At 39.3% G+C, this 27,823-nt stretch overlaps 2 long non-coding RNA genes across 3 annotated transcripts in view; one reads left to right on the top strand and one right to left on the bottom strand.

The window, feature by feature from the left end:
• The window catches only part of LOC129399983 (uncharacterized), a 29,550-nt gene extending 3,090 nt beyond the window's left edge, over positions 1 to 26,460 (top strand). The window contains exons 2-4 of the long non-coding RNA XR_008627327.1: positions 7,811 to 7,856; positions 10,161 to 10,392; positions 26,294 to 26,460. This is a non-coding gene — a long non-coding RNA (uncharacterized LOC129399983). The remainder of the gene's footprint in view (positions 1 to 7,810; positions 7,857 to 10,160; positions 10,393 to 26,293) is intronic.
• On the bottom strand, positions 116 to 23,233 carry LOC129399982 (uncharacterized). Of its 2 annotated transcripts, XR_008627326.1 has the most exons (6): positions 10,742 to 23,233; positions 9,482 to 9,557; positions 8,176 to 8,310; positions 6,695 to 6,888; positions 4,210 to 5,452; positions 124 to 461 (listed from the first exon to the last, which is right to left on the bottom strand). It is a non-coding gene; the product is annotated as an uncharacterized LOC129399982 (long non-coding RNA). The 2 variants fall into 2 exon arrangements; XR_008627325.1 differs by having other exon boundaries at positions 116 to 5,452.
• Positions 26,461 to 27,823: the final 1,363 nt, after the last annotated feature.

The following is a 27,823-nucleotide window of genomic DNA, read 5'->3' as shown; positions in this document are numbered from 1 at the left end:
CAGGAATAACCCTTGAACATTGCCTGATGTGTCCCCCCAAAAAAAACGCAAAAAAAGGGGTAGTTTGTCCTTAGGTGTGGATAGTGTATTAGAACTTATCACATCAAATTAGTTTCCAAAAGTTATTTTATTTGACATTATAAAGCATCCTGCCCTACCCCTGCCCGCCCCCAGTTTGAGTTATAACATGTAGATGGTAAATAGTTCTTTGCTGTTCAACAAGGTTGAGCAAGATTTTCAAAGTGCAGAAGACTGCATTTCATGTCAGTTCACGAGTTAAAGTGGGTTTTCCATTTATCAGGACATTTTTGCAGATTCCCTTTCATGTAGATAGGTAGAGATGAAGTTCTTTCCATTAAAAATGGACTTGTTCTCAATTTCTTCATATGTCACAAAATCAGATGATAGCATGCCCTCGTTTTCTTGTGTTATCAGTAGTGAAAGTCTTACGATGCTAGGAACTGTGAAAGGAAGTCTTTTAGTTAATTTCTCCTTTCTATTTTTCAATAGTGCACCCCCAACCACAATCCCACCCCAAATTGAGTTCAGTGGATAGAAGGTGGAATAATAAAGATTTCTTGCTTTGCAGTGAGTTATGACTATAGTTTTTTAAACTATCTTAAATTGGACAAGTCACTCATTAAATACATTTCCTAGCTATTTAACCCAAAGCTTAGCTGAATACCATGCAGCCAAAATTTCTTTCTCAGAAAAAGGCAGGCTTCACTTAGAAATAGGTTTGACCTTTTCTTTCACTCTTCCTCCTTCCCACCCTCTGCGAGTGATTTAAAAGTAGAAAAGGTCAAAGCCTATTTCGGCAAAGATTTTAAAGATTTGGTGGTATAATCCAATTTTTGCCAATTACTTCTGTCTTATTTTATTCTTAAAACTTAAGCATGCATGTTAAAATTATTAAGCTGTAACAGGTCATTTCTTCAGCATCAAATAATTTTTTGGATGGTAAGCTTTTTAAGGGCTAAATTGAGGAGCAGTTACAAGACAGAAATCATATCTCCATCTCTAATTTTCTGTGTAGGCTTGGGGCTACTCCTTGCCTGGTGGTCTGGCAGAGAGCAGAATCAACTGCACTAACATATGCCAAAGTCACCTGTGTAGCACTCAAGGGCATTAGGTTTACAACCCATTAGTGCTTCAGGGGCCATGAGGTACCAGGGATTAAACATGGACCTCCTTCTTTCCAGGAATGTGCTCCACTTCCTTATGAGCCAGATACCTGCCAAGTCATTGTTCTTTTAATAGACTGAGGCAGTGTTTGTCAGAAAGTAAATGATAAAGAAAAACAAAGTGGCAAATGAATTTCAAAACCAATTATGGCTTGAGTATGAATAGTTCCATAAGGCATATGAGAATCGGACCTTGCGAATTGGTTGAATTATTGTCCCTTTTGAAGGATAAGTCAAGTAACTGTAATAAATAAGGAAGACTCCTGTAACTTAAGGAGCAAACTCAGTAGAAAACCCTGCTTATTGTAGTGGCCAGTGTGGTAGAAGAAACGCACAGAATGTTCAGTTTTTCATGTTTCTGAGGACAATTAAGAACCTTATATACCCAATAGGCTCTCAAATATACATGTAGAATGAATGGGTAAATAAAATGAACAGTAGTAACGTCATATAGTCTCCGGGGTAATTAATAAGGTATTATCTTTAAGTCAAGATCTTTTGTTTTCAGTCTAGGAATTACAGCAATGCCTTGACAATGAAACAAAACTATTTTTGTCTTGGTTTCATATCCATTACTTTTTTTTTAATATATAACGATATGTTATGAGGTTTTCTGGGCCTCAAGAAAGTATTAATATTGATTAGGCCCACAATTCCTTATAAAACAGAAAGCTTTTAAAATTTACAAAAATAGCTTTCTGTGGGCACAATACTGACATTGTAAGATAAAGGAAAATCAATGTTCGTTTATCAGCTATTAAGCACATTTAAAATGCATGAATTTATTTCATGCATATCTTTTGTTACAAAAGACATGTTAAAATGGTTTATCATTTCTTAACTCTTTGGAGACTATCATATAGACAATTATCTATTAGTTATAAGATCTTTTACTCAAGCCTTTAAAATATTCAGTATTTATTTAGAAAGACTTCATTTTACCAAGTATAATGAATACTTATACCAACGAGCAATCCAGTTACATTTATAGGGTGCCTTAATATTCTCAGCTTTAGGCACAATATAATGATAAATTGTGTATTTCTTTAGTGTCCAAAATGTTCAGTTCACAGATATAGCTTGCATAGCCATACTGACTTTCTCACTGAGGGTGATTATGCCCATCTCACAGAAAGTTATGTATTCATATATAAAACATCTTATGTTGTACACAATAAAGTTCATGTATATATTAAATTAATTCCATTTTACAAGGGATATAACAGACAATAATTTAATCTGGATATCACCAGTAAAGTCTTGATTGATGAAAAAATAACTTATGTATAAATAGAATGTAAATCTCCTTACTAATTTGAAACATTATCTTTGATTCTTATAGTGCTAATAGAAATAGCTGGCACATAAAAAGTAACATTCATTCATTCATTCATTCATAAACATGGAGCCCATTGTGTTTATATGGTGTTATTGCCTACAAAGCACTTTAATATATGCTTTTCTGAAATTTTTAACCCTATAATTTTAACATTTTAACATTCTGTGATATCTGTAGTGTCTACACATGGCATTTCGCATATTATAAGGGATAGTAATAGATTAACCCCATTGGTGTTATACTATAATCTATAGCTTATAGCATAGAATGTTTATAGATGTAGGTTTATGTTTATGATATTTTATAGTTTAAAAGCAGTTTCCATGCACTTTCTGCTAGAGGAATACTCCATTTTTATTCATAATGACCACAGCAGCAGAAACATGATGACCAAAATATGTTATTTATCAGACATTTAATTTCCAATATGAATATAATTAAGTGCTTTATAATTTAAAAATACAATAATTTACTTTTCTTCAAATTTTCTGTATTTGATCATAAATTACAGGGACAGGTACAGATTGAAATCAGTATTATCTAGCACAGTCCAGAACACCTGTATCAGAGGTGTTTAACTATGGTCCATACATGAGTACTTGGTTTATGATTTAAAAGTAGCTTTCCTTTTAAAGTGCTCTTTTTGAAAGAGTATGATCACCCCTCATTCATATAATGCTTTGAAACTTGATAGTCGGCACACTTAATACACTATTAATTAGAATGCCTTGTTTTCCTGAGTCTTTGAAAACGTCTTCCCTCTTGGTAAGAGGAAATAAGTTTTTGGAAAGGATTAAACATGCTACCTGCTAAATCTTCCCAAATCCTCTTAACTTAAAGTTTAGAGGTGCGTATTTATTTGGAAGTGAGGGGGTGGATGGAGGGGTGAATGTTGGACCACATGTGGCTGTGCTCAGAGATATCTCCTGGCTGTGTTTGGAGTAGGCCATATGTAACAATGGGGTCAGTAACTAGGTCAGCAACTAGGTCAGCCATGTGCAAGTGCAAAGCACTTTATCCCTCACAGATGGGTATTAAACCCAGAGAAAGGTTAATGAAGAATACCAAATTATAAAGCCACTACTATGAGCAGAGTTCAGGTTGTCTCCTTGGGGCCTCACTCTGTCCCAGGCACAAACACCCTTTTGGGGGAACCCTCAAGGGTGGATAGAGTGTCTCAACTGCTAGCAATCCAGTGCACACATTTAAAGAAAATGTTGCTAGATGGTGCTTCTTAGCAGAGTGCCACACTATAGTTTTCTACTTTTTCTCATTGCCCTTCAGATTTTCTCTAAGATGCCTGGCATTTTCTCCAAGAATCTTATGCTTTCCTCTTTTCAACAGCTTAGAGCTTCCGAGGAAAGGGGATGTTTGAAATACAATTTGTATCTTGGAGTGAAGAGAAATCAAATATTTTTTAAAGGATACTAAAAAGTTGTTAATTAGCCCCAAAGTCTGAATATAAACTAGACTTAGATAGCCCAGGAGTAATAGATAGGATTTCTTAAAAGAAGTGGGCTTAAATGGAGATATGAGAACTGAAATGCTCCAAGATTAGAATATCAATAGAAAAGAAAAAAACCTGTAGTTTAAGGCTCTTATTTTGGAATTTATTTAGGTCTCGGTTACTCTATGTCACAGGATCTTCCCATCTAATTTAGTTTTGAAATACTGTCTCATGCCTACCACCCATCTAGAGATGAGTACTTTTGTGTCTCTGGGTTCTTCCATCTTGGGATCTTGGGTCTTCAAATCAGGTCATTTTAAGTGTTGAGCTTCCCGTGGGTCTCCACTTTGGGACCTTCAGCCTTATTTTGAATAAGACCATCCAACTGTCTATCACATCTTTTATCCAACAAGGTCCAATTTTGATGGTTTCAGAGTACTGAGGCTTCAATACATCTTGGGACACAGACATAGTTTTTCCATTTTATATTTCAGTTCTCAAGTTTCAAATCATTTGTCCTTTGTCTTCTACTTTGAGCACTTTTAAGTGTTGTCTTTTATTTCAGTCTAGACTTGCCACCATTTGGTGATGGATAATTTCACAGGGCTGTCTGGCATAGGTAATTCTGCAATCCTTGATTTGAGAGCTGACACTCAGTACCTATTGAAGTGGGCTAAAGGAGCCCCTTGGACACAAACACACACAGGCATGGACATGTGCAACACATAAGCACAACAGGAAGGGAAAGATGCTTGAAATCAAGAAGGAAAGGAAGGACATAAAGGGTGTGAAATATTTAAAGGTGCATAAAGAAAGGAAAAAACATACAAGAAAATAGCCATGCATAGTAAACTGGAAACTCACAAAGAACAAAGAGATACACATGTGAGCACACATAACAGGAATAAAGGCACACATAAGAGAATTAAAGGTACACATAATAGAAATACAAGTACACATAACAGGAAGAGCGAGCAAATGGCCAAGAGAGGCAAAAAGGAAATGTAGGAAAGAGTACATTAAAGAGAGAAGCAGCAAAGAGGCCAGAATCAGGAGGGGAAAAGTGAAATATCAAACCAACAAATAGGGACAAAATAACAAATAATAGAGTACTAGAAGTAGGCAGGCTATCAGCAAAAAGCACATAGCATTTTTCACTCAGGTGCAAAGGGAAGAAGAGTGAAAGAAGAGGCAGATCTAAGAGAGCAAAGAGAATGAGAAATATTCTCAATGAAAATGAAAAAGCAAACAATTAGAAGCAAGCAGGTAAGCCAAGGCACACATTTCAGAACAAAGAAAAAGACAGAATACACACAGGATACACTAGCAAGGGAATCATAGAAATGAGTAAGAAACACTAGAAAAAAAGATTAGACATTTACGGAAGAAATAGTCAAGCAAGAAAAACACACTTATAAGCAAACGCAGCTAATTAAGTGAGAAAGGGTTAGTAATAGGAGAGTGAAGACAAAGAGAAGAACACTAGAAGCACAGGAAATATGACAAAGGAAAAAAAAAACAAAAAAGAAGAGGGTTAATAATTATGACAAATATCATTAGTAACTGTATTGTTATTATTACTATGAATTAATAATTCTAGGAACAATAACCACCGAGAAGCTATTCTTAGAAACTGCTATCTGTGCTAGAGTGTGCACATGGCTGAACTATCAGATAAAATGTTAGAGAGGCCCACACTTGTATAGATTTCTGCCTTTAGGCCTCTAATTATGGCAAAAAAAAAATCTAGCTAAATAACAAACATGGAGACTCAATTATTCTACAACAAAAACAAAATGTAGGATATATGAATTGCTTCAGTGAATTCAAGTGGTAAAGTGGTAGATTTGAAGGCAACAATCCAGAACCACAAAATAAAAGAGAAAAACCGTTTGAATACCAATAAGATTCCTGGTGTAATGGGCTCAAGTTATAATTTGGGAAGATTCAAATTATGAGCTATGGAAACTGTCTCTATAGGACTTTAAAAATGTATAAAGTTTTTAAGCCCTTGGAGCTAAAATCCATACAGTTTTCTTGTTCAACACAATAGAAAAGTAGACAAGTTTGGAAATATCTTGCCTAATAATACTGGAAACACCACCTTGAATTATATTCTTACTTGATTTAGTACACATTTGTACATATATATATGAATGATCAGGAATGAATACACCTTCATTTCCCAAATCAGCAATTCTCATCACTGATATTCGAGACAACTTTGTGCTATTTGGGCCAGGCTATCATATTGTTGTGAGGCTTCCATCAATCAGCAAGAACAGCAAGAAAATTATAAGAGTTCTTGTGGGTATGAGAGATTGTACAGTTTTTTATGTGCACACAGCTGATTTGGGTTAGATCCCTGGCACCACCCACATATGTTCCTCTAAGGATTACAAGTTGTGGTCCCTGCCGAGTGCAGCAGAGGGAGAAGTTGTAAATAAATTTGTGAATTTCTAATCAAGAATGATCTGCCCATGACTATGATTGCTAATTTGGTAGCGGTTATCTATTTTCAAGTTAGTGTAGATGTAACCCTGTACTACATCCTATACTCCCATCTGTAACACATAAAACCCGGTATACTACTTTCATCCAGCTGTTTCCCATTGACAATGAGTCCATATGGAAAGCTACATTCAATATCTACTGGAAATGAAACATTAAAAGAATACTTATGGTTTTTTTTAATACTTATGTTTTTATGAAGAGCATACTCACCTCTGGTGTATGGTAGTTATCTTGGGACTGCATGTAGGCTCAAAAATTTTTGTAGAAAACCCCAGCATAGGGTTGTTGCCCAGTGGTAGTGAGACTTTCCCCTGGAGGATCCTCATGCCCCATCTCCACCTAGGGATCGTCAAAGGGAAAGTGTCACCAACACTGTAAAGCAGCAAGCCTATTTAGAGGAAGATCTGGAGGAAAGATAAAAGAAAAATAATTAACATTTTACTGGGAAAGTCATCTCAATGAACAACCAAAGATTCAACTCAACAGTATTTGAGGCACTAAAGAGTATAGGGAGTAAGGCAGCTGCTTTGAATCCTGTGACTCACTTCATGCCCCAGGAACCACATGTTGCCACAAGGGGTCACTCCTGAGCACAGAGCCATAAAAAGCCCTGAGCAGGCCTGGGTGTTACCCAAATGCCACCTTCCATCAAAAAAAACCCCTTATGTTTATACTTCCTCTAGATGAAGTAAAGGGTATTGATTTAGAACTGTGCAGAACCTAGTTTTGTAGCTTCCCCTCTTAATTTGAACATTACGTTGGCAGTACTCCAGCATATTACTATGTAAACTGAATTGTTTTCTACCAAAACCATTTAATTCACTTATTGAACAGCTCATATACGTGCTTTATCGTGTTCACATGGCACATCATCAGAGCTTCAGAGAATCTGAAAATGCTTACAGTGGACCAGGGATATAGGTCAGTTGTAGAGCAATTGACTTACAGGTGTGAGCCCCTGGGTTCAAATCCTGGAATCTCTATCTTATGCATGTATTTGGGTCCCCTGTTAATCAAGAGCTAAACAAGTGTATGAGTAAGGGGTATAGAAAGTGAGGGAGTTAGGGTTTGTTTATATAAACCGAGGGTTTGCTTATATAAATGGTTTTCTGTTTATGATGAAGCAAATTTGTTAATTTTCAAGTTAAAAAGGTAATAACAGTGACAAAACAGGGTATGTCCAACTCATAAAATCTTCTAAAACTAGAAATAATTTCAAGGCTTACTCCTCAGAAGTCATTGGCTTGTTTTCTCTTTTCTGCTAACTAGTTATGATATGTGAAATTAACTTGTTTTACATCTCTTATCTTTCAATTATGAAATTAGAATCAGTCTTTTCCTTAAAGAAGTTATTGGAGCCTCTCTCTGATGGGTAAGTAAATTGGACCAACTCACTATCAAAAAGGTAAGATCTTTGTGCAAAATAAATAAATTTAAAGAACCTTTGTAGTAATGATGTATCGATAATTAAAATGGCCTCTTATTCTTTAAAATCTTAAGGTCGTGTGGCCAGAGTTCAAAAGCATTGAGCACATGCTTGGCAAAGTGAGAGACCCAGGTCTGATCTCCAGCACTGTATGGTTTCCCCAGCATCACTGGAGTAATCTATGAGCACAGAACCAAGAGTAGTCCCCAAGTATGAACAAAAAAGCAAAACTTAAAGGCAAAATGAAAAAAGTTCTTTAATCTACCTTAAGTACTTCTTTTCTTCCAAGTGGTCAGCAAACCATCATCTTGGGTTAGTTTGAGATTATAGATTTCAAAACTGGAGAATCTGCTGAATGTGATGTTTCTCAGAGCTGCTTGCAATCCTCAGATCGAAATATCTTTAAGAAGAAAGACATGATTTAGCAAGACACCAAAACTATTGAGAAAACTCCAAGGCAAAAAAACTAGCAAGCATTAACCTGAAGCATTACATACAAGCATCTCAGATATCTCCTATCGAGGCTGTTTGGTTTCTGAAATGTCTGCAATAACAGTATGCACCAGCAGTATCCCAGAAAGACAGACAATATCAGAAATTGAGAAATGTTCAAGTACAAAAAGGGAAAAAAGCCAGAACCCCAATAATGAGGTTATGTCAATGGAATCAACTGAAAGAATACTCAAAGGCCAAAACTAGAACATTCTGGACCGAATTGTAACTAAAAGATAAAATTCATGAACTGTTATGAATGAATGATTTCTGTCAGTACAAATCACACAAATTGAGAAGATTAATTTTCTGTGCAGATGAATTCCAAATAATATATGTAAATACCGGGACAAGAAAGTTGTGTGGGCAAAACTTGACTCTACTGGGGCTGGAGTGATAGCACAGCGGGTAGGGCGTTTGCCATGCAGGCGGCCGACCCGGGCTCGATTCCCAGCATCCCATATGGTCCCCTGAGCACCGCCAGGGGAAATTCCTGAGTGCAGAGCCAGGAGTGACCCCTGTGCATTGCCGGGTGTGACCCAAAAAGAAAAAAAAAAACTTGACTCTACTTATGTGTTGACTGAAAAAAGAAGCTTCTCTCCAAGAATACAAAATTGAAGGGGGCTGGAGTGATAGCACAGTGGGTAGGGCATTTGCCTTGCACGCAGCGAGGTTCGATTCCCCGCATCCCATATGGTCCCCCGAGCACCGCCAGGAGTGATTCCTGAGTGCATGAGCCAGGAGTGACCCCTGTGCATCGCCGGGTATGACCCAAAAAGAAAAATTTAAAAAAAAAACAAAGAATACAAAATTGAAAAGGGGAAAAAAAATCTTATAGAGATTTCATTGTAGGAAATGAATAAATTAAAAATGCTATTTAGGGGCCGGAGCGATAGCACAGCGGGTAGGGCGTTTGCCTTGCACGCGCCCGACCCGGGTTCGATCCCCGGCATCCCATATGGTCCTCCAAGCACCGCCAGGAGTAATTCCTGAGTGCAAAACCAGGAGTAACCCCTGAGCTTCGCTGGGTGTGACCCAAAAAGCAAAAAAAAAAAAAAAAATACTATTTGAAGATTTACCTTTACTCCAGTGGCAGTATTCAATCCATCTCATTCTTCTTGAATTGAGGATACAGAAATAACTCAGAATTCATACCTTTAAGACAAATGTTAATATCATAATGGTCAAGATCATAATTGAAGGCAATTTGATTCGCAAAAGATTTCAAAAGAGTAGACCAATATTTCTCAAATAGGTGAGTAAGAACCCTGGGAGACTGTGGATATATTTTCATGAATCCCCAAATTTTACGTTAACTACTGAAAACATTTTCTGCCAAAGATTTAAATCAGTATATTTTAAACCACATATTCTCATATGTGTCTTTCATCCTGCTGAATTACTCCTTGTTGAAAAACAAAGGCACACCATGTTTCAAAGAGATTGGGACTATTTATGTATTCCTCCCAATCAGTCAGTTATAGGTTTATCTTTAGACATTGGAGCTCAGGAAATAAGTTGTGAAGAATTACAAATATGAACTAAAATGGGCATCAAGAGCTCCTTTATTTGATACTTCTTGCACCCACTAGGATGCATGAATGTGCACAGAAAAATGCTTCTTATTTTGTTTGGTTTTTCAGCTGGACCTTTGTTTGGGTTCAGCTTATTTTCCTATTGAAAAGGGGGAAAGATTATATCAATTACATTACAAGAATAAGCAAGTCATGTTTTTTTTTTAATCCTATTTCCCCATAGCTCTCATCACTGAACTTTGAACACCTGGTTATGAGATTTTACAATCAACAATCTGTGAGCCATTGCATACAGCACTACGTCTCAGTCTCGTCTCTCTAAATGCTTTCCATGTCTCCATACGCCGTAAGAAACAAATATCAACTGGACCACCTAGATGACTACAATGTTAATCATCGTGGATGAAAGAAAAGTTAAGCATCCTTCAAGTTCATCCTATCAACTTCAAATCCTGGTAGGCTGTTCCTTTTTAAATCTCTTCAATTTATTCACACAAGATAGCACTTAATTATCAGATCATTTTCTTAAGTTATTTCAACTACAATTATATTTGATCCTCCACCATCTCAGGAATGTAATTATAAAAGAACCACATCATTTCCACCCATACTTCAGCGTAAGTTAGCATGGGGCCAAGTATACAACATTAGTTCTTTAATTCTGTTGGTTGATTTGTAAGATGAGTTGAGAACAAGGAAGAAAACTTTGTGGCAGCCCCTGACTTTTCCATGGGTAGCATCTAAGAGAAATATAAAAAAAATTAAGTAAAAAATTTTACTTACTAGTAATATAGTAATACTTACAGTATTCTAAGGCCAGAGACTCCTCTTCCAGCTGTCTCAGGAGCTTGTGGTGCAGACAGCACCATGAGCTGGTTGATTTTTTTTGACATCCGTCTCAGAGGAACAATATCCTATTTCAGTAATTATAAGCAACTGCTATTGCTTCAGCAGTTCCTTACTAAATACTTTTCTGCCGTCAAAAACTCTGTCCTTTAGAAGGCTCGGTTATTATTCTTTATTATCAGGCAGCTAACTCACTTCTGAATTTTATGTCCAGAAGAATGATTAATGTTGGCTTATCTTTCTGTTAATATAGATAATAGACTTTAAGAGTTCCACTCTAGAACTCCTCCCTAGTTATACTTAAACAACAAGCCACAGTGATAAACAATAAGCCACAGTGATCTATCCATAGACCCTCAGTAGAGGAGAGAGACTGGTCATTAAGTACATGACATACTTTTAGGTTTTAAAGATTTAATGACCAGATTATCAATTTCACCTTGTATTCTAAATCTTTCTAATAAATAGTTTTAAATTAAAAATTATTAGCAAGTTCTTGCTGTAGTTGTATCTTGGCAACTGCTACTCTACAGCATTGAGAGGAGAAATTCTTAGTCAAGCAATGTGTTCTGGAACAATAAAGTCAGTGCTAATTCTCTGTGGGAGACTACTTTTACTGATAATGTAACGAGTTGCAATCCCCCTCTATGGACCAGCCTGACTTGTATTTAGCATTTTGCCCAGAAGTAGTTACAGAGGTGGGCAAATGGTTCTCAGAATATGACAATAATTGGAACTGAGATCACAAAAAATGCTGGAAAAGGAATAGAAACCATTCATGTAGTTCCGGCCTGCTTTTGATAGTCAACACTGCAAAAATGTATCAAAGTGGTATATAGATCTGGGTTGATGGGTTGAGAAACAGGACAATCAATGCTGTGTTAATAACAGAGGGGACTTCGGTTCCTCAGCAGTACTCAGAGGCAATGCCAAGTAGAGGGGTATAGTGTGGGCTTTGGGGGCTTTGGGAAACATGGAGAGTACAACAGAGGCATTACAGCAATATAAAATAGATAAACTGATGACTTGGGCTTATTAACTTTAAAATCCAACTGAAAGGGACATGCCCAATAAATATTCCCCAGCAAAAAGTACAAAACGAGCAGTGTAGGGGCAGAAGGGAGAGGGAGAATATTTTCTAATAGGATCTTATGGACTCCTTAAATAATAGTCCATAAAAAAAGTGGTTTAAAGGGCAGGAAAGGGGGTGGGAAATGGAAGATGAGGGAAAATGGCCATGACTTGGTGAAGTTTTTTTAAACAAGCAATGCAAAGGAATATAAGTATGGGTAGTTGCTTTATACTCAAAATCATGGCTGATTGTACTATTCATGCTTCATTATACAGTGGTAAATTAGGTCAGGTCGTGATTGCTTAAGATGGTCGGAAAAGAAAATTTTCTTTATGCAAAACAATTCATTCTTAGGAGAATCTTTAGGAAAAGGCAAATACTTGTTTGCCATTGATTGTGCTCACAAAAGAGTCCAAGGAAAAGTTTTACGTAGTCAGTAGCCTCTGCAGCAATGAAAGGGGGTATAATGGAATAACATTTTATAGACTTATGAGATGGTACGGCAAAAGGAGTCTGAGGGTTGGTTTTTATATGCATATATCGTATAAGGTACTTGAATATGGACTTTAATTTACTTTAGTGCTTAAGTTCTGTGGAAAGGTTTTGCCTGATAAAGGATAGAGTTGGACAAAGAGAGGATGTTCTTGGCTAATGGACAGATTCAAATATAATCAAAGTAACAGGCCAAGAAAATAGGCCTTTGAGCCAATCACCCCTGCTTTACCGCACAGGGCCTATGACTGTAGAATTTTATTCAAATGTAGAGCCATTATGCATAGTCACATGCATATGCATAATTATGCATAGTCAGTTCTAAGGTGCATGGTTGTGGACTTGTACCACTGCCTCAGGGAAAAGGAAAAATGGTGACAGGGGAGGGAAAAATAGTTTTCTATAATGACGGATATATATTTGGCACATGATGCTCAGCTTAGCCCAGGAGTTATGAGGATAAAATCTTATTCAAATGGAGAGCCATGTGCAATTATGCACATCCATGTTCAAAGTGCACAGTTGTGGACATGTAGTCACGTACATGTGTGTACTTTGACTGTCCAAGTTTTCTAGTTCTGTAGAGGGGCAGTCTGATGAAAAGGGAAAGATGGAGACAGGCAGGCTGCTAGGGTGGGGTGAGGGTGGGTTCTGGATAGATTCATTTAAAATCAAATAACATTAAATGTAACATTAAGAATGGCCTTTGCACATAACCCTTGCTTTAAGCAAAGAGGCTATGAGGATAGAATCTTATTCAAATGGGCAACTGTATTCAGTTATGCACATTCATGTCCAAGATGCATGGTTGTGGACTTGTAGTCACTTAGAGTTTTGCACCTTGACTGTCCAATTGTCTTGCTTAGCAGCTTCAAATACCGTTAAAGTGACATTAACAGGTCAAGAAAACAAGTCTATAGGATGTCACCCTTGCTTTACAGCACAGGGTCGATGATGGTAGAATCTTTTTCAAATGTACAGTCTGTGGAAATATGCACATTCATGTTTAAGGTGCATGATTGTGGGCTTGTAGTCACTTGGTGTGTGCACCTCGACTGTGCAAATGTTCTGGTTTTGTTAGGGGCACTGTCATGGGGAAAGGGAAGCAGATGGAGAAGGGTGGTAGATAGGGAAGCCTAAAGGTGAGGTTCCCCAGTGGGTGCTTTCAAATATAGTTAAGGTAGCATCAAGAGGCCAAGAATGAGGCCTTTGGACATCACCCCACTTTAAGTAAGGGGGCGATGAGGACAGAATCTTATTCAAATGGGCAGTTATGCATTTATGTACATCCACGTCCAAGGTGCATCGTTTTGGACCTGTAGTCACTTAGATGTGTACACCTTGACTGCGTGCACTTTTAGTTAAGTGAAGATCCACTGCCTGATGGTAGACAAAGGAGAGTGGGTCAGGCAGAGTGCTGGGACAGGTAGTGGGTGGGCTTCTCTAATGGACAGGTTCAAATACTGTCAAAGTGACATTAACAGGCCAAGAGAGTAGGCCTCTGGGACAATTACCCCTGCTTTACTGCCAAGGGGCTATGAGGGTAGAATAGTATTTTAGATGGGTAGCCATCATGCTCACTTCGGCAGCACATATACTAAACTTATAAATGGATGGCCATGTGCAATTAAATACATTCATATCCAAGGTGCATCATTGTGGACTTGTAGTCACTTAGATGTGTGCAACTTGACTCTCCAAATATTCTGGTTCTGTAGGGGGCACTGTCATGGGGGAAGGGAAGGACATGGGGCAATGTGGTAGATAGGGAAGCCTTAGGGTGCTCTTCTCTAATGAGCACATTCAGATACAATCAAAGTAAGATTAGCAGGCCAGAACGAGGCCTCTGGACATCATCCCACACTAAGCAAGGGTGCTATGAGGAAAGAATTTTATTCAAATGGGGAATTATGTGCAATTATACACATTCATGTCCAAGGTGCACGGTTGTAGACTTATAGTCACTTAGATATGTGCACCTAAATTGTCCAAGTGTTCTAGTTCTGTGGAGGGGCACTGCCTCATTCATGGGAGGGAAGAACAATGGAGACATGCAAGGGAGCAAGGAGAGAAGAGGCTAATTCTTCTCTAATGGACAGATTCAAATGTAATCTAAGTGATAATAGGCCAAGAAAAGAGGCCTTTGGGGCTCCACCCCTGGTGTACTGCACAGTCTTAATCCAATATTGAACCACGTGCAATTACAAATTACGTACAGTTAATTACAAATGTAATTTGTAATTAATTACAAATTAATTACAATTACTAAGGTCTGTGGTTATGGCTTTGTGGTTAGAATTGTGCACCTCAACTGTCCAAGTGGCTTAGCTTTAGAGGGGAAATGACTGATGGAACGGTCATTTCCATCCACCTATCCTGGAGATGGGTGGCATGCACAGAGCAGGGAGATATTCAAATATAGCTAAAGTAGCATTAACACTCCACGAGACCCTGAGGATCGGCACCTCTGCTGCATTACAGAGAGGCTATGAGGGTAGAATCATTCAAATGGGGAGCCATCATGCTTCCTTTGGCAGCACATATACTAAAACTGGAAATGGATGGCCATGTGCAATTATGTACATTTATGTCCAAGGTGCATCATTGTGGACTTGCAGTCACTTAGTTGTGCACACCATGATTGCCCAATTGTTTTGGTTCTGTAAAGTGGGTATCTCTAATGGACAGATTCAAATACAATCAGAGAAACATTAACAGGCCATGAAAATAGGTTTATAGGATATCATCCTTGCTTTACTGCAGAGGACTGATGAAGGTACAATCTTTTTCAAATGGAGAGTCAGTGCAGTTATGCACATTTGTGCTCCTCTTTAAGTAAGGGGGCTATGAGGATAGAATCTTATTCAAATGGGCAGTTATGCATTTATGTACATCCACGTCCAAGGTGCATCATTTTGGACCTGTAGTCACTTAGATGTGTACACCTTGACTGCGTGCACTTTTACTTTAGTAAAGATGCACTGCCTGATGGTAGACAAAGGAGAGTGGGTCAGGCAGAGTGCTGGGACAGGCAGTGGGTGGGCTTCTCTAATGGACAGGTTCAAATACTATCAAAGTGACATTAACAGGCCAAGAGAACAAGTCTCTGGGACAATCACCCCTTGCTTTAGCCCCCTAAGGTCTATGAAGATATAATCTTATTCATATAGAGAGTCCAGTGCAATTAAGCACATTTGTGTTCAAGATAGGAAGGGGAGAGGGTGGGCTTCTCCAATGAACAGATTAAAAATGCATTTCAAAATGATAATAACAGGCCAAGAAATTAGGCCTGTTTGTAGGATATCACCCTTGCTTTACCGCAGAGGGTTGATGAAGGTATTTTCCAATTCATATGAAAACCATGTGCAGTCATGCTCATTCCTGTTCAAAGTGCAGGCTTATAGTCTATATTCTGGTTCTGCAGTGGTACTATGTGATGGAAAAGAAAGGATGTAGAGGGGAGTGCACAAAGAGGGCTAGGTTGGGATGCTTTCTAAATTGACATAGTCAAACAGAATGAAAGTGACAGTAACAGTCCTTGGTATATCATGCCTGCTTTACTGCAGAAAGTCTTTAAGGATTGAATCTTATTCAAATGGAGAATCATGTGCAATTATGCACATAAATGTCCAAGGTGCACAGTTGCAGACTAGTAGTCACATACCTGCGTGCACCTTTACTGTCCAAGTGTTCTAGGTCCACGGAGGGACACTGCTGTGGTGGGGAGAGTGTGGGTTTCTCTAATGGATAGATTCCATTTGAAGCACAATAATATTTAAAGGCCAAGAAAGGGACCTTTGGGGGTTATGTGCAGTATTGTAAAGGTGCTATGAGGGTTGAATTGAATTCAAATGGAGAGCCATGTGCAATTATGCACATTCATATCTGAGGTGCAGTTGTGGACTTGTAGTCACTTACATGTGTGCACCTTGACTGTCCAGTTGTTTTAGCTCAGTGGAGAGGCACTGCTTGATGGTAGACAAAGGAAAGTGGAGATAGGTAGAGTGTTTGTGCAGGGCGTGGGTGGGCTTCATTAATGGACAGATCCAAACGCAATCAAAGTGTCATTGACAGACCAAGAAAAGAGGTCTTTGGGACATCACCCCTGCTTTACCGCCAAGGGGCTATGCGGGTAGAATCTTATTTAAAAGTAGAGTCATTTACAATTAGTGTCCACGGTGCAAGGTCTTGTGTTCTCGTCGAAATTGTGCACCTTGACCAAAGAAGTATTCTAGTTCAGTAGATAGAGTTCTAGAACAAGTGTTCTAGCTCTGTTTAATGGGAAGAACTGAGAGCTAGAGTTTTGGATTAGGGATTTTCGATAGAGCATGGGTTTTTGTAAGTTACACATTCTAATAGAACTGGGCCAAAAGGCCTTTGGTGTTGCTCCACCTGCTATACTGCCACAGGGGGCAGGGAGTTAAATCTCATTCAAATGACGAGTCATGCACATTCATGTCTAAGATGCGTGGATGTGGACTTATAGGCACCAGATTCAAGCAGAATCAAAGTGATGCTAATAGAACTTAGGACATCACCTGTGCTTTAACGCAGAGGGGCTATGAAGGTAGGATCTATTTCAAATTCCAACATGTGCAGTTATGCACGTTAATTGGGCACTGCCTGATTTTAGGTAAAGAAGGCTGGAATTGGCCAAGTATGTAGGCACCAAGAAGGTGGGTTTCTATCATAGTAATATTAACAGGCCATTTAAATGCCTTTTTAGGTTCTTTCTCCCTGCTGTACTTTGAAAGGGATAAAGCTATAATCTAAAAGATGAGTTATGTGCAGGTGTGTGCATTAATTTTCAAGGTGCACTGCTTTGATTTAATAATTTATTATAATTGTACACCTTGATTCTCCAAAGTCTTGCAGGATAGGTACTCTCGGTTATATCAGAAAGGTGTAGTGAGTAGTACCTACTTTTTGTCTAGGCTACAAGAACCCAGACAAATATAATCCCCCCTTTTCAGTGCACAGGATCCCAGAGAAATAAAATTTCTTATTATCATAAAGCCAAGAAATGGAACTTTAAGTGAAAAAACCTATAGTACCTTCAAAGGAAGGGTGACAGGGTAATTACAATTGTAGAAGGTTTAAGAAAGGGCTTTCTGTGGAAAATATTAGTGCAGTAAAGACAAATAACCTCGGACCCAGTTAATTGTAATGACTATGGGCAACAGTTAATTATTCCCATCCATAGTCTCACGATAAGGGTTTTAAAGTGGTCTCTTCATTTCCCCAGTACAGTACAGTACAGTACAGGAGTTCTAATATAAAAGGTACAGCTGTGGTCAATTAAAACTATAAATGTAAATACACACACAAAAAAAGATAATATGGTTAATAACCATGTTTCATTATAAGTCTTCCGTAAAGAAAGTCTTCCATTGCTGAACATGGGAAGCAAGTGTGGTATTTTATTTACTATATAGAAAGAGGCACTCATGCAATTATGCAAATTAACATTACAAAGCGGGCCTTTAACACAAAGGGAGTACAAGAGGATAGGAAACTATATATACAGAAGATATCAGATCCCAAATTGAGGATCAGTTCCCAAACCTTCCTTCTGTTGTATTGAAAAGGGAGTAGGAAGGAATAGGAAATCAGAGGAACAGAAAAAATATAGCTGCAATTACTTAAGCACTTTAAAAGTGCCATGTACCCTCCTTACTAATGGAAAGGGTGTGGTGGCAGATAATATCTTTGTCTAATAAGTTAGCCCTCCGTGCATTAAGCACACTAATAGTCCCAAGTCCTTGATTGTAATGCAGAGGGACAACAAAGAATTGTGAAACTAGATAAATGTTGCAAAACTGAGGACCTTTAACAGTCCCAAATAGTCTTCCAGGTAATGCAATGAGGATAGGACAAGGGATTCTATAGTGCCAAAGGGACTAAACTGCGATGAAGAGCTCAACAGTCCCAACCCTTTGTGCTGTAATGCAAAGGGACTTAAGGAATGGAGAACCTGACCCACAGAAGGGCCCAGAACTGCAATGAGGCACTTAAGCAGTCTCATTTTATGTCCCCGGTAATGCAAAGCCAGTAGTAGGGCAAGTGACCCAACATTACAGGAAGGGACCACCGCAGCAAATAAGCTTGTAATGGTACCAAGTAGTCTCTGCTGTAATTCTCAGGAGTACCACAGGATGGCACTCTGAAACACGTAAAGAGACTTAGATGCTATTGGCACTGTATTAGTTCAAATAGCATTTGAGGTATCAGGAAAGGAATCAGAGGGAATGAGATCATAGACTTAACAAAGGGACCACACCTGCCTTTAAGCATATTAGTGGTCCCAGGACTCCTCTGCTGTATTGCAAAAAAAAAGGACTGAGGTGGTATTTGAAATTAAGAGCAGGTACCACCATTGCAATTAAACACATGAACCATCACAAGTACCTATGCTGTAATACCAATAGAGTAGAATATAGCATTTTATACTATCAAATGGGTGGGATCTCAGATTCATTTGAGTATTTTAACACTCAAATAACCTCTGTGTAAATACTAAAGGATGTAGGAGGGCAAAATTAATACAAAGAAGGTGCCACCAGCTGCAATGGAGGGATTCTAAAAGTGATAGAAAGCCTCCCAGGTGATATAAAGGGAGGAAGTGGAGGGCTTAGTATACTAAGGGAACAATTACTGTAATTAAGAGTAGTTTTAGTTGAATAGTTCCAAGTCCCTTTTGTGGTAGTGCAAAGGGAGTTTAAGATAGAAAATGGATTACCAGAAGGGACTTCATTTGCAATTAATGCCTTAAGAGTCCCAGGATGCCCTTCAAAGACATTTTACATTAATAAAAGGAGTATAAAGCAATCAGAATCTACTGGACAAGCACAGGGCACCAGAATGCATAATTAAGCATTTTAATGATCCCAATTACACCCCTATATAATATTGAGGTAATAGATGGGGATGGGATCTTATATACACAGAAGAGACCACAGCTGAGATGAGTAATATCTTGGGTCCAAGTACTTCTGCTGCTTAGTCTAGAATAAGAGACCACAGGTGCAAAGGAGCACATTCACTGTCCCAAATCCCTTTTAAAAGAAAGTAGAAAGGGATTGGAAACTGGGTACAAAGGAACTATGTTACTTTAGCTTTACAGTTCCAAGTATTGTCTTTTTGTAATGCAAGGAGACAGATTACCAGCACTTGCTTCATCAGCATTTTAATAGTTCCAAGTACACTCCACTGTAATGCAAAGAGTGTTGGAAAGTGTGGATTCCTAGAGTGTACACCATTTTCAGTTAAGTACTTGGCTTTTGGCTTAAGAGAGAATAGGATCCTAGGTTAATTCAAAGCACTGGGGGTTCCAAGTTTGCAAATGAACTTATAGAGAGATCAAAGGACTAGTGTAATGAAAAGAGGCAGACAATTGGAGTACTATTCATTAATAATTCAAGAGGATTATTGGTTTCAGGTGTTCATGCTACTTCTTTGTAACCAATGTAATAATTCAAGATAACTATTGGTTTTAGGTAGTCATAATAGTTCTTAGTAACAATGCAGATAGGGGATTATTGATTAACGGCCAAAGACAACATGTATTTACAATTTGGTACTTTAATTTTCTTAGAACAGCAGGATTCTCCAGATGAAAGTAACAAATCGATAGGTTATCATTATTTAATACACAGCTATGAACATGGGAGTAAGGACATTAAAGAGAACACAACAGACTCTGTTAACACAAAAGTCTCTTACTGCAAAAACTGCTTTGGATCTGTTTGGAATCCAACGGGCAGGGTTATGGACAATCAGAACTTCACTCAGCGAGTCTTGGTAATCAGTACAGTTTATTAGCAGAGCACTCTCCAGAAAATTGGGATACAGGTAATGTGTATTCACTAATGAAATGATTACTTTGGTAGACAGTACTAAGACTCGACAACAAATTCCAGAGTCAGATATGATACTCCATTCTAATGGATAAGCAATCCAACTACTTCCATGGACTATAATCATTACAAATTTGAGCACCTTTAGGGAGAAGTAGGACTGGGGCAGGGGACCAAGGGTAGTGGGCTGGAGCAGGGGTTGGGCTGGGTAGGGGCAGGGGCAGGGACTGGGGCTAGGGCTGGGGCTAGGGCTGGGGCTAGGGCTGGGGCTAGGGCTGGGACGGGGCTAGAACTGGGGCTAGGGCTGGGGCTAGGGCAGGGACGGGGCTGGGACGGGGCTGGGCTGGGACGGGGCTAGGGCTGGGGCTAGGGCTGGGGCTAGATGGGATATTGCTGGGATCAGGCTGGGCAGTAGATGACGGACTGATAACAGAAAATTGGAATTGTGGTCATTGATAATCCAATAAGGAGACAAGTTCATAAAACTTCTAGTCTCCTACAACAGGCATAGATGATTCGTCAATTAGTGCAGCGTTGACAATAAGAACGAAGCAAGGCCTGGATAAGAATGGACCTTAAAATATTCCTTTCCGCATTCCCTCAGTTTAACAGTTTAAAAGTAAATTTTAATTATTTGTGATGTTTCAAAAATAGAAAGTTGTTTTGTTATGTCAATTTCAAAATTAAAAAAAGAAGAAACATTTTTTTATGCAAGGTAACTTGACGGAATACCTATAGCCAAAATCAAGCAGTTCAAATAATTAACAGAAATATATGAATGTAAAAGAAACCAGATTCAAAGCAATTATTATAGTTAACATGAAATCTAAAAAATAAACAGCCCCTATACACAGTTCCATAATATCCTTAGGCTAAAAAGAATACTTGAAAACCACATAACCTATAGACAACATCCAAGCAATAAATCCGACCCCAGCAGTAGCTAAGGGGTAGGTTGTTCTCTGAGGAAGGTAGGGATTTCTCCGGTACTACCTAATGGAAAACCGTCTTTTGTGATTCATTCTGATCCTTGTTACCACTGATCACCATTCACCTAAGGCAGCATAGCCCTGGGCAAGTTAGAGCAGCCAAGCAGCAGGGGGGGCAAAAGAGCCTGAGGCCATGCAATTACTCTTAGGGTCAGACCCCAGCCAACTATCCAGCACTGCAAGAGACAATGCTCAAGAGGACAGAAGCAGAAACTGGAGGAAGCCAGTGAAATGGCTGAATGTCCTTGGAAAGACCTTCGGGACCACCCACGGAGCAGAAGTACAAGCCTACTCAGCCACTTCCTTCCTTAAGGCTGAATAAAGACCTCAGCCAGGAGCCATGCTAACTCAGTATTCTAATCCACCAATTGCCTGTGCCCTATCTTACTACCCTTTCTGATTGGGTGCTTAACGCTGCAATGCAAAACTGCCCCTCCCATCTTCCGCTTTTCAAGGCAAACGCGGCAAAGTCCGCCATCTTTAACAATGCGGCAAATCCACCTAGCGGCAAAGCCCGCCATGAACAACTGCCAAAAAATCCTAGCCGCGCCAAGACATCCACGTGACAAAATGGCATGACATTCACATGACAGTGTCATCCATATTGTCCCTATGGCAAAACCTACCAGGAAATGCATACGGCAAAGACAAAAGCCCGCCATGTTATACAATGTGGCATGTCCTTCAGCAGCCATCTTCTATGTAATAGAATATTTGCACCGCCATACTCCACGCGAGAACAAAGATACCACCCTGACGTGGTTTTCCCGCCATTTGGACACTGCGGCAACCGATCCGCCATCTTGGACATTAACAATGCTGGCCGCCATACTTAGCAAGGCTGCATAGTAACCGCCGCCATGCTCATCGGGACTCATTATGTATTTTCTTTGTCATCAATCAGCCTCTTGGAATAACAATATGATCCTGACAACAATGCAATTGTCACACGCTTCCTAACAAGCGTTTTGAAAAACGCTTTAGTCATGCAAAACGCTTTAGTCATTCCGTCCGTCCTCCATGTTGAGCGCAAACTACCGCCATTCACGCAAGAGAAGCAGCCATGAAAGCGGCAGCCATGAAAGCGGCAGCCATGAAAGCGGCAGCCATGAAAACGGCAGCCATAACCCCCCCAGGCTACACAACCCCTTACCCTAACTTCACAAGTACCGCAGATCCACTCACACCACGGAACGATTACCAGCCATGAAAATCTGTAGACATTCCAAATAGCACAATTATCATAAAATAACACTTCCATTCATAAAACGCCCTGTGGAGCCATACGAGAAAAAAAAAATCTAAGCAGGTATCCATGGCCCCGATGGGCAAGTGGAAAAAAAAAAAAAGCGAGCAGGTATCCGAGGCCCCGATGGGCAAGGAAAAAAAAAAAACCGAGCAGGTATCCAGGGTCCCGATGGACCAAGAAAACAATTATATGAAAAGAAAAGCAGGTATCCGTTGCCCTGATGGGCCGGCTCATTTAAATGTTTGTATAAGGTTAGGGAGCGGACTGCAGGTATCCGAGGCCCGGATGGGCGAAGGGGATAAAAGTTTTTAGCGCACGTATCCATGGCCCCGATGGGCAAAAGATACACATTAATGCATATACACATACATACGTATGTATATGCATACATATGTACATACATGTACATGTACATCCAAATATATATAAAATCTCTAAAAGTCACGCATCCACAGCCCCGCTGGGCAAATAATCATACCAATTATCCACAGCCCCGATGGGCGAAGTAAAGAATAACGGATGAAAAAGAAAACTAAGCCACGAATACCAGAGAAGGTTAACCCAAAATCGTTGGATCGAATCACTCTTAAAAAACAAAAAATTGCATTCAAGTATCCTAAATACATGAAAAAGAATGATATGCCAATAAAATATGAGAAGAAAATTTAGCATTATTCAAGTATATTATGGAATTTAGGATGGTCCTTAAAAATAAGTACCCCAGTAGGGGTAATAGCATGCTGGAAAATGATCCAGAAAGAACCACAGGGGTAAGAAGTCCTTTTCAGAAGATTTCACCGCATGGCGGAAAAATGGCTGCTGCATCATGTTGCAGAACTTTAAGGAAGGAGGGAGAGGGTGGGGGTATGGGGGAGGGGAAGAGGAGTGGCCTGCCAGAATGAAAACCGGCTATATTGGAGCAATTGCACCCCTCAAAATTATAAGCGAAATAATATTTTCAAAAATTATATATCTATTATAAAAAACGCTATACTGAAAGACGTTTTCACGTACTTTATCTTCGGAGGAGATTTAACCATCCTCGGCGTAAAATAAGATTGTTGAGCAAATAAAAGTCGATCACCATGCTATTTTCTTATTAAAAAATGAAAAGACACTGATTTTAGAAGAAGATTTGGATTGTGAAGCATTGATATAGCGACGAGTATTCGTATTCCTTGATGATGGTGATCACCTGGCTCACCAAACGTAAACTAAAGGATATTAACGTCAAAACCCTTTCAAGGACTTTCCCTTTTACTTCATAATGTGATTGTAAAGGATTAATCCTGTTTTAGAGATCATGAAACACAGTGGCCAATAAAGGTTACAGAAAATGCCTGAGATTATCATTCTGATTCAAATATTTTCTGCTCTAAAATTGTACCTTTGTATGAACCACAAACAGTGGATATTGAAAATGCTTGAGTCCATTCCAAGATGGAAAGAAAAAGAAATAGTACACACAATGCTACTTGAAAGGTCAAATAATCAAGAAAGCTGTACCAAAGTCTTCAATGTTTCCCAGCTTCCATGTCATTAAATGATGATACGAATTGATTCAGAGAGCATAATCGTCTACAGGAATCGCTAGTACGAAAAGCACAGTGAAACTGTTTCATCAGCGTCACCAACACACTATTTTCCTAGAGGATTCTCAGAGAGCCATAGTCTAGTTCTGGGTATGATCCTGAAGGACTCTGGGCCTGAGCTTGGTGTGGTCCTAAATTTTGAAGAGACCCATTATGAGTCTACAGTTTGTGGCTTTTTTCTCATCCTCAGCTTCTGAAGGCATGATCATAAGTTCAGCTGTGCTTGAAAATTGATCATTCATTTGGCTGACTATTGGCATGAGTGGGTCTTAAGGACCCTGAAGAAGGCTTGGGAGGTCTATATAAAAGAAAAAATCGTTTTAGTTAAATCTTCGCACAAAACCCCAAAATCTTATAAATTGCCCCAATTGCTAATCAGGAAAAAAAAAACAGAGATGGAAAAATGGAATTTAAATGCTACAAAACTCCTAGAAAGTCCAAAAATATATTATTCTCCGATCAGTTGAAGTCCAAAGTGTTGATGGAAATATTGTCAGGAAGCTAATTTTCACAAGTGTTTTGGGGTAACTTTGGGGAGGTAGATGGGTAAACAAGTAATAAATGGTATTGTAAATTTTGAAATTTGATTGAATTAAAGAAATAAAAATAATTGTTGAAATATAAAAAGGATACATGCCCAAGTCTTTTTGGTTAACATTAAAAAATAACATATTTTCACATGTTTTATAGTATAGGTAATATACTTAATGTATAATATTTTGCATGTTTAAATTATATAGTTTATAACAATTACATGACGTAAATTTACAAATATAAAATATCTTAGATAAAAATATAATATGGGTGAAAAAATTATTACAAGGGTTTAGGTGCATGATTGGTAGACCATATGGGTTCAAACCCGGATCGTCTGTGTATAAGGAAAGCACCTTGCCCACTGTACTACCTCTGAAGCCCTAAAATGTATACATATTAAGAAATTTACATAGATATAATTTAAGCTTTTGTGAGTTTATGGGAAAAACAGGGAGACTGTATTTTTTTTATCGTACAGGTTGTTCATTTCAGACTGAGGGGCGTTGATTTCTTTAATTTGGCTTAAAAGAGTAACCGCAGAGATCAGAAAGATAGTATATGGCTTAAGGATCTTGCCTTCCACCCTTGGGACTCACCACTTGTTCTGCTAAGCACCGCTCAGAGTGAACCCCTAACACTTAGCCCTGGGGCTGGAGCAATTTTACAGTGGATAGGGTATTTTGCATTGCATGCGGCCTACCCGGGTTCAATCCCTAGCATGCCATATGGTCCCCTGAGGACCACCAGAGGTAATACCTGAGTGTAGAGCAAGGAGTAAACGCTGAGCTTTGCCAGGTGGACCAAAACATAAAAAAGATATATAACACTTAGCCTAGATCAACTCCTGAGTAATACCAGGTGTGGCAAGAACAATTGAGAAATTTGTAAGAGGAATTTTAAATTACTGGTCAGCGTGTACTTGAAAACAACACCAAAGAAGCAAGCTGTAGTAGTTTTTCCTATGATATCATTGGGTGTGGGGTTGGGGGTGGAAGTTTATGACAAGGCTATCACTCCCCCCCAACTCTCTGTTTCTCTCTCTCTTCCCTCCTTCCCTCCCTCCCTGCATCCCCCAGAATATTATATTTTAAAAGATTCAAAGAGTCCTAGACATACAGTACCATGGGTAGGATACGGCCAACCCTTGTTTTATACCGGCACTACCCCTGGTCCCGTAAGTGATCCCTGACTGCAGAGCCAGGTTATAGCTCAAGCCTCCCCCAAACACACACACACACACAGAGGCGCACACACGCACACAGGCACGAACACATACAGAGTAAGACTAATGATTGCAACTACAATTTATGAATTTGGCATTTTCAGGCAAAAAAAAGATAACTCTGCGCGCTAAGTGTACGTTTTGTATCTCAACTATTTATGATCTTCAGCCTTTGAAATAAAATAATATAATAAAAACCTTAATAAAAAAATATAAAATCTCTTAGTATCAGAGGTGTGGAATTGCAAAGAAAAGTAACTAAGTACTTCTTTAAAGTTCATTTAAAATGACATTCTAATTGTCTTTTTATGGATACATCAAGGTCATAGCAATTGAAATGTGGGTGGATATCTTTTCTGGCTACATATCTATTTACAACATCTACATCTACATCTACAACATCTACTTTGGAATTCCAAAGGCTTTATTTACAACTGGAAGTTTATGGACATGTAGAATCAAGCCTCCTTACTTTGTTAATCTGTATTTCTTTTGTCCTAGTTCAAAAAAAGAAAAGGCCGGCACTGTCTGATTTAGTCACCAGGTGGCAGCATTAAATTATCAAAGAAGGCTGGAGAGATTGCTTAACCCGCCATGCACCTACTTTGCATACAGGAAGTTGGCTGGAGGTTCCCTTACCAAAAAGTCTGGAATAGAGCACCCCCCAACATCTCCAGGTATGGCTTCCCCACAAAATTTCAGAGAACTCCTCAAGCAATTTGGAAAATGGAGCCACACCCTGAGTTAAAGAGGGTAAATGATTTGTTCATATATGTTTACTATTAAAAAAAAAATTTAAAGGAAAGTAATCTGTTCCTTATTTGAACAGCCACTCTTACATGGGAGCTTTCCTTGGCTTCAGTTTGAATGTCAATTTTTTTTTTTTGGTTTTTTTTTTTGGGGGGGTCACACCCGGTGATGCACAGGGGTTACTCCTGGCTCTTCACTCAGGAATTACCCCTGGCGGTGCTCAGGGGACTATATGGGATGCTGGGATCAGAACCTGGGTCGGCCACGCGCAAGGCAAATGCCCTACCCACTGTGTTATCGCTCCAGCCCCCTGAATGTCAATTTTTAATGAACTTTCAAGAAGCATTTAGTCAACTTAACGAGTTATTGGGATTTTCCAAAACCATCATCAGTGAAAGACCTTAAAGACATCTGGACCCATTTTAAAGAAGAGATTTCTCTGGGAAGGAATTTTGTTTTTTTATTGACTCACCGTGAGATACATTTACAAAGCTTTTATGTTTGAGTTTCGGCCATACAATGATCAAACACCCATCCCTCTGCCAGTACACATTTTTCACCACCAATGTCCCCAGTATCCACCCTGTATCCCACCCCTTCCCCATCTCTATGGCAATTTGCCCCATACCCTCTCTCTACTTTGGGGCATTATTGCTTGAGAGACTATCACATTCTGTCCTTTATCTACTTTGTGAAACGTTGTGTTCTTGGACTCTGGGCACAACGGGACCCCAGAGCAGAGATCTTCTGCCTGCTTCCCCCAGTCCCTGGCGACCTGGGGGATCAAACCCATAAACCACCTCCTACTGGTGCCAGATAATCTCATCAGCCACCCTAATGATCTCACGGCTGCTTCTCCCGGAAGGCACCATAAAATGAGGCCCCCATAATATGCCCCAGACTCCTTCCAGGCTGTTTTCACGTGGGCCCGCCAGAGGAGCACGGGTCAGAGCCCTTCCCGCCCCAAGGGACCCAGCTCTGCCAGCTGACCTCCACTACCCCACCTCTGGCACGCTCCAGGCTGCTTTCCACATGCTTGGTCCGAGCCTCACACGGGTGAACATATTCCTGGACCACGTGGCTGCAAAGTGCTGCCTGGAGGCCAATAAATATATATGCCTCTCAGAGAGTCCGGCAAGCTACTGAGAGTATCCTGCCCACACGGCAGAACCTGGTCAGCTCTCTGTCTCATATTCGACATGCCCAAAACAGTAACAATAACAGGTGTCATTCCCCTGACCCTGAAAGAAGCCTCCAATCGTTGGGAAAGACAAAGAGAGA

The sequence above is a fragment of the Sorex araneus genome, chromosome X, assembly GCF_027595985.1.
Source record: "Sorex araneus isolate mSorAra2 chromosome X, mSorAra2.pri, whole genome shotgun sequence".
In the NCBI taxonomy this organism is placed as follows: domain Eukaryota; kingdom Metazoa; phylum Chordata; class Mammalia; order Eulipotyphla; family Soricidae; genus Sorex; species Sorex araneus.
This window is presented reverse-complemented; position numbering and strand designations above follow the sequence as displayed.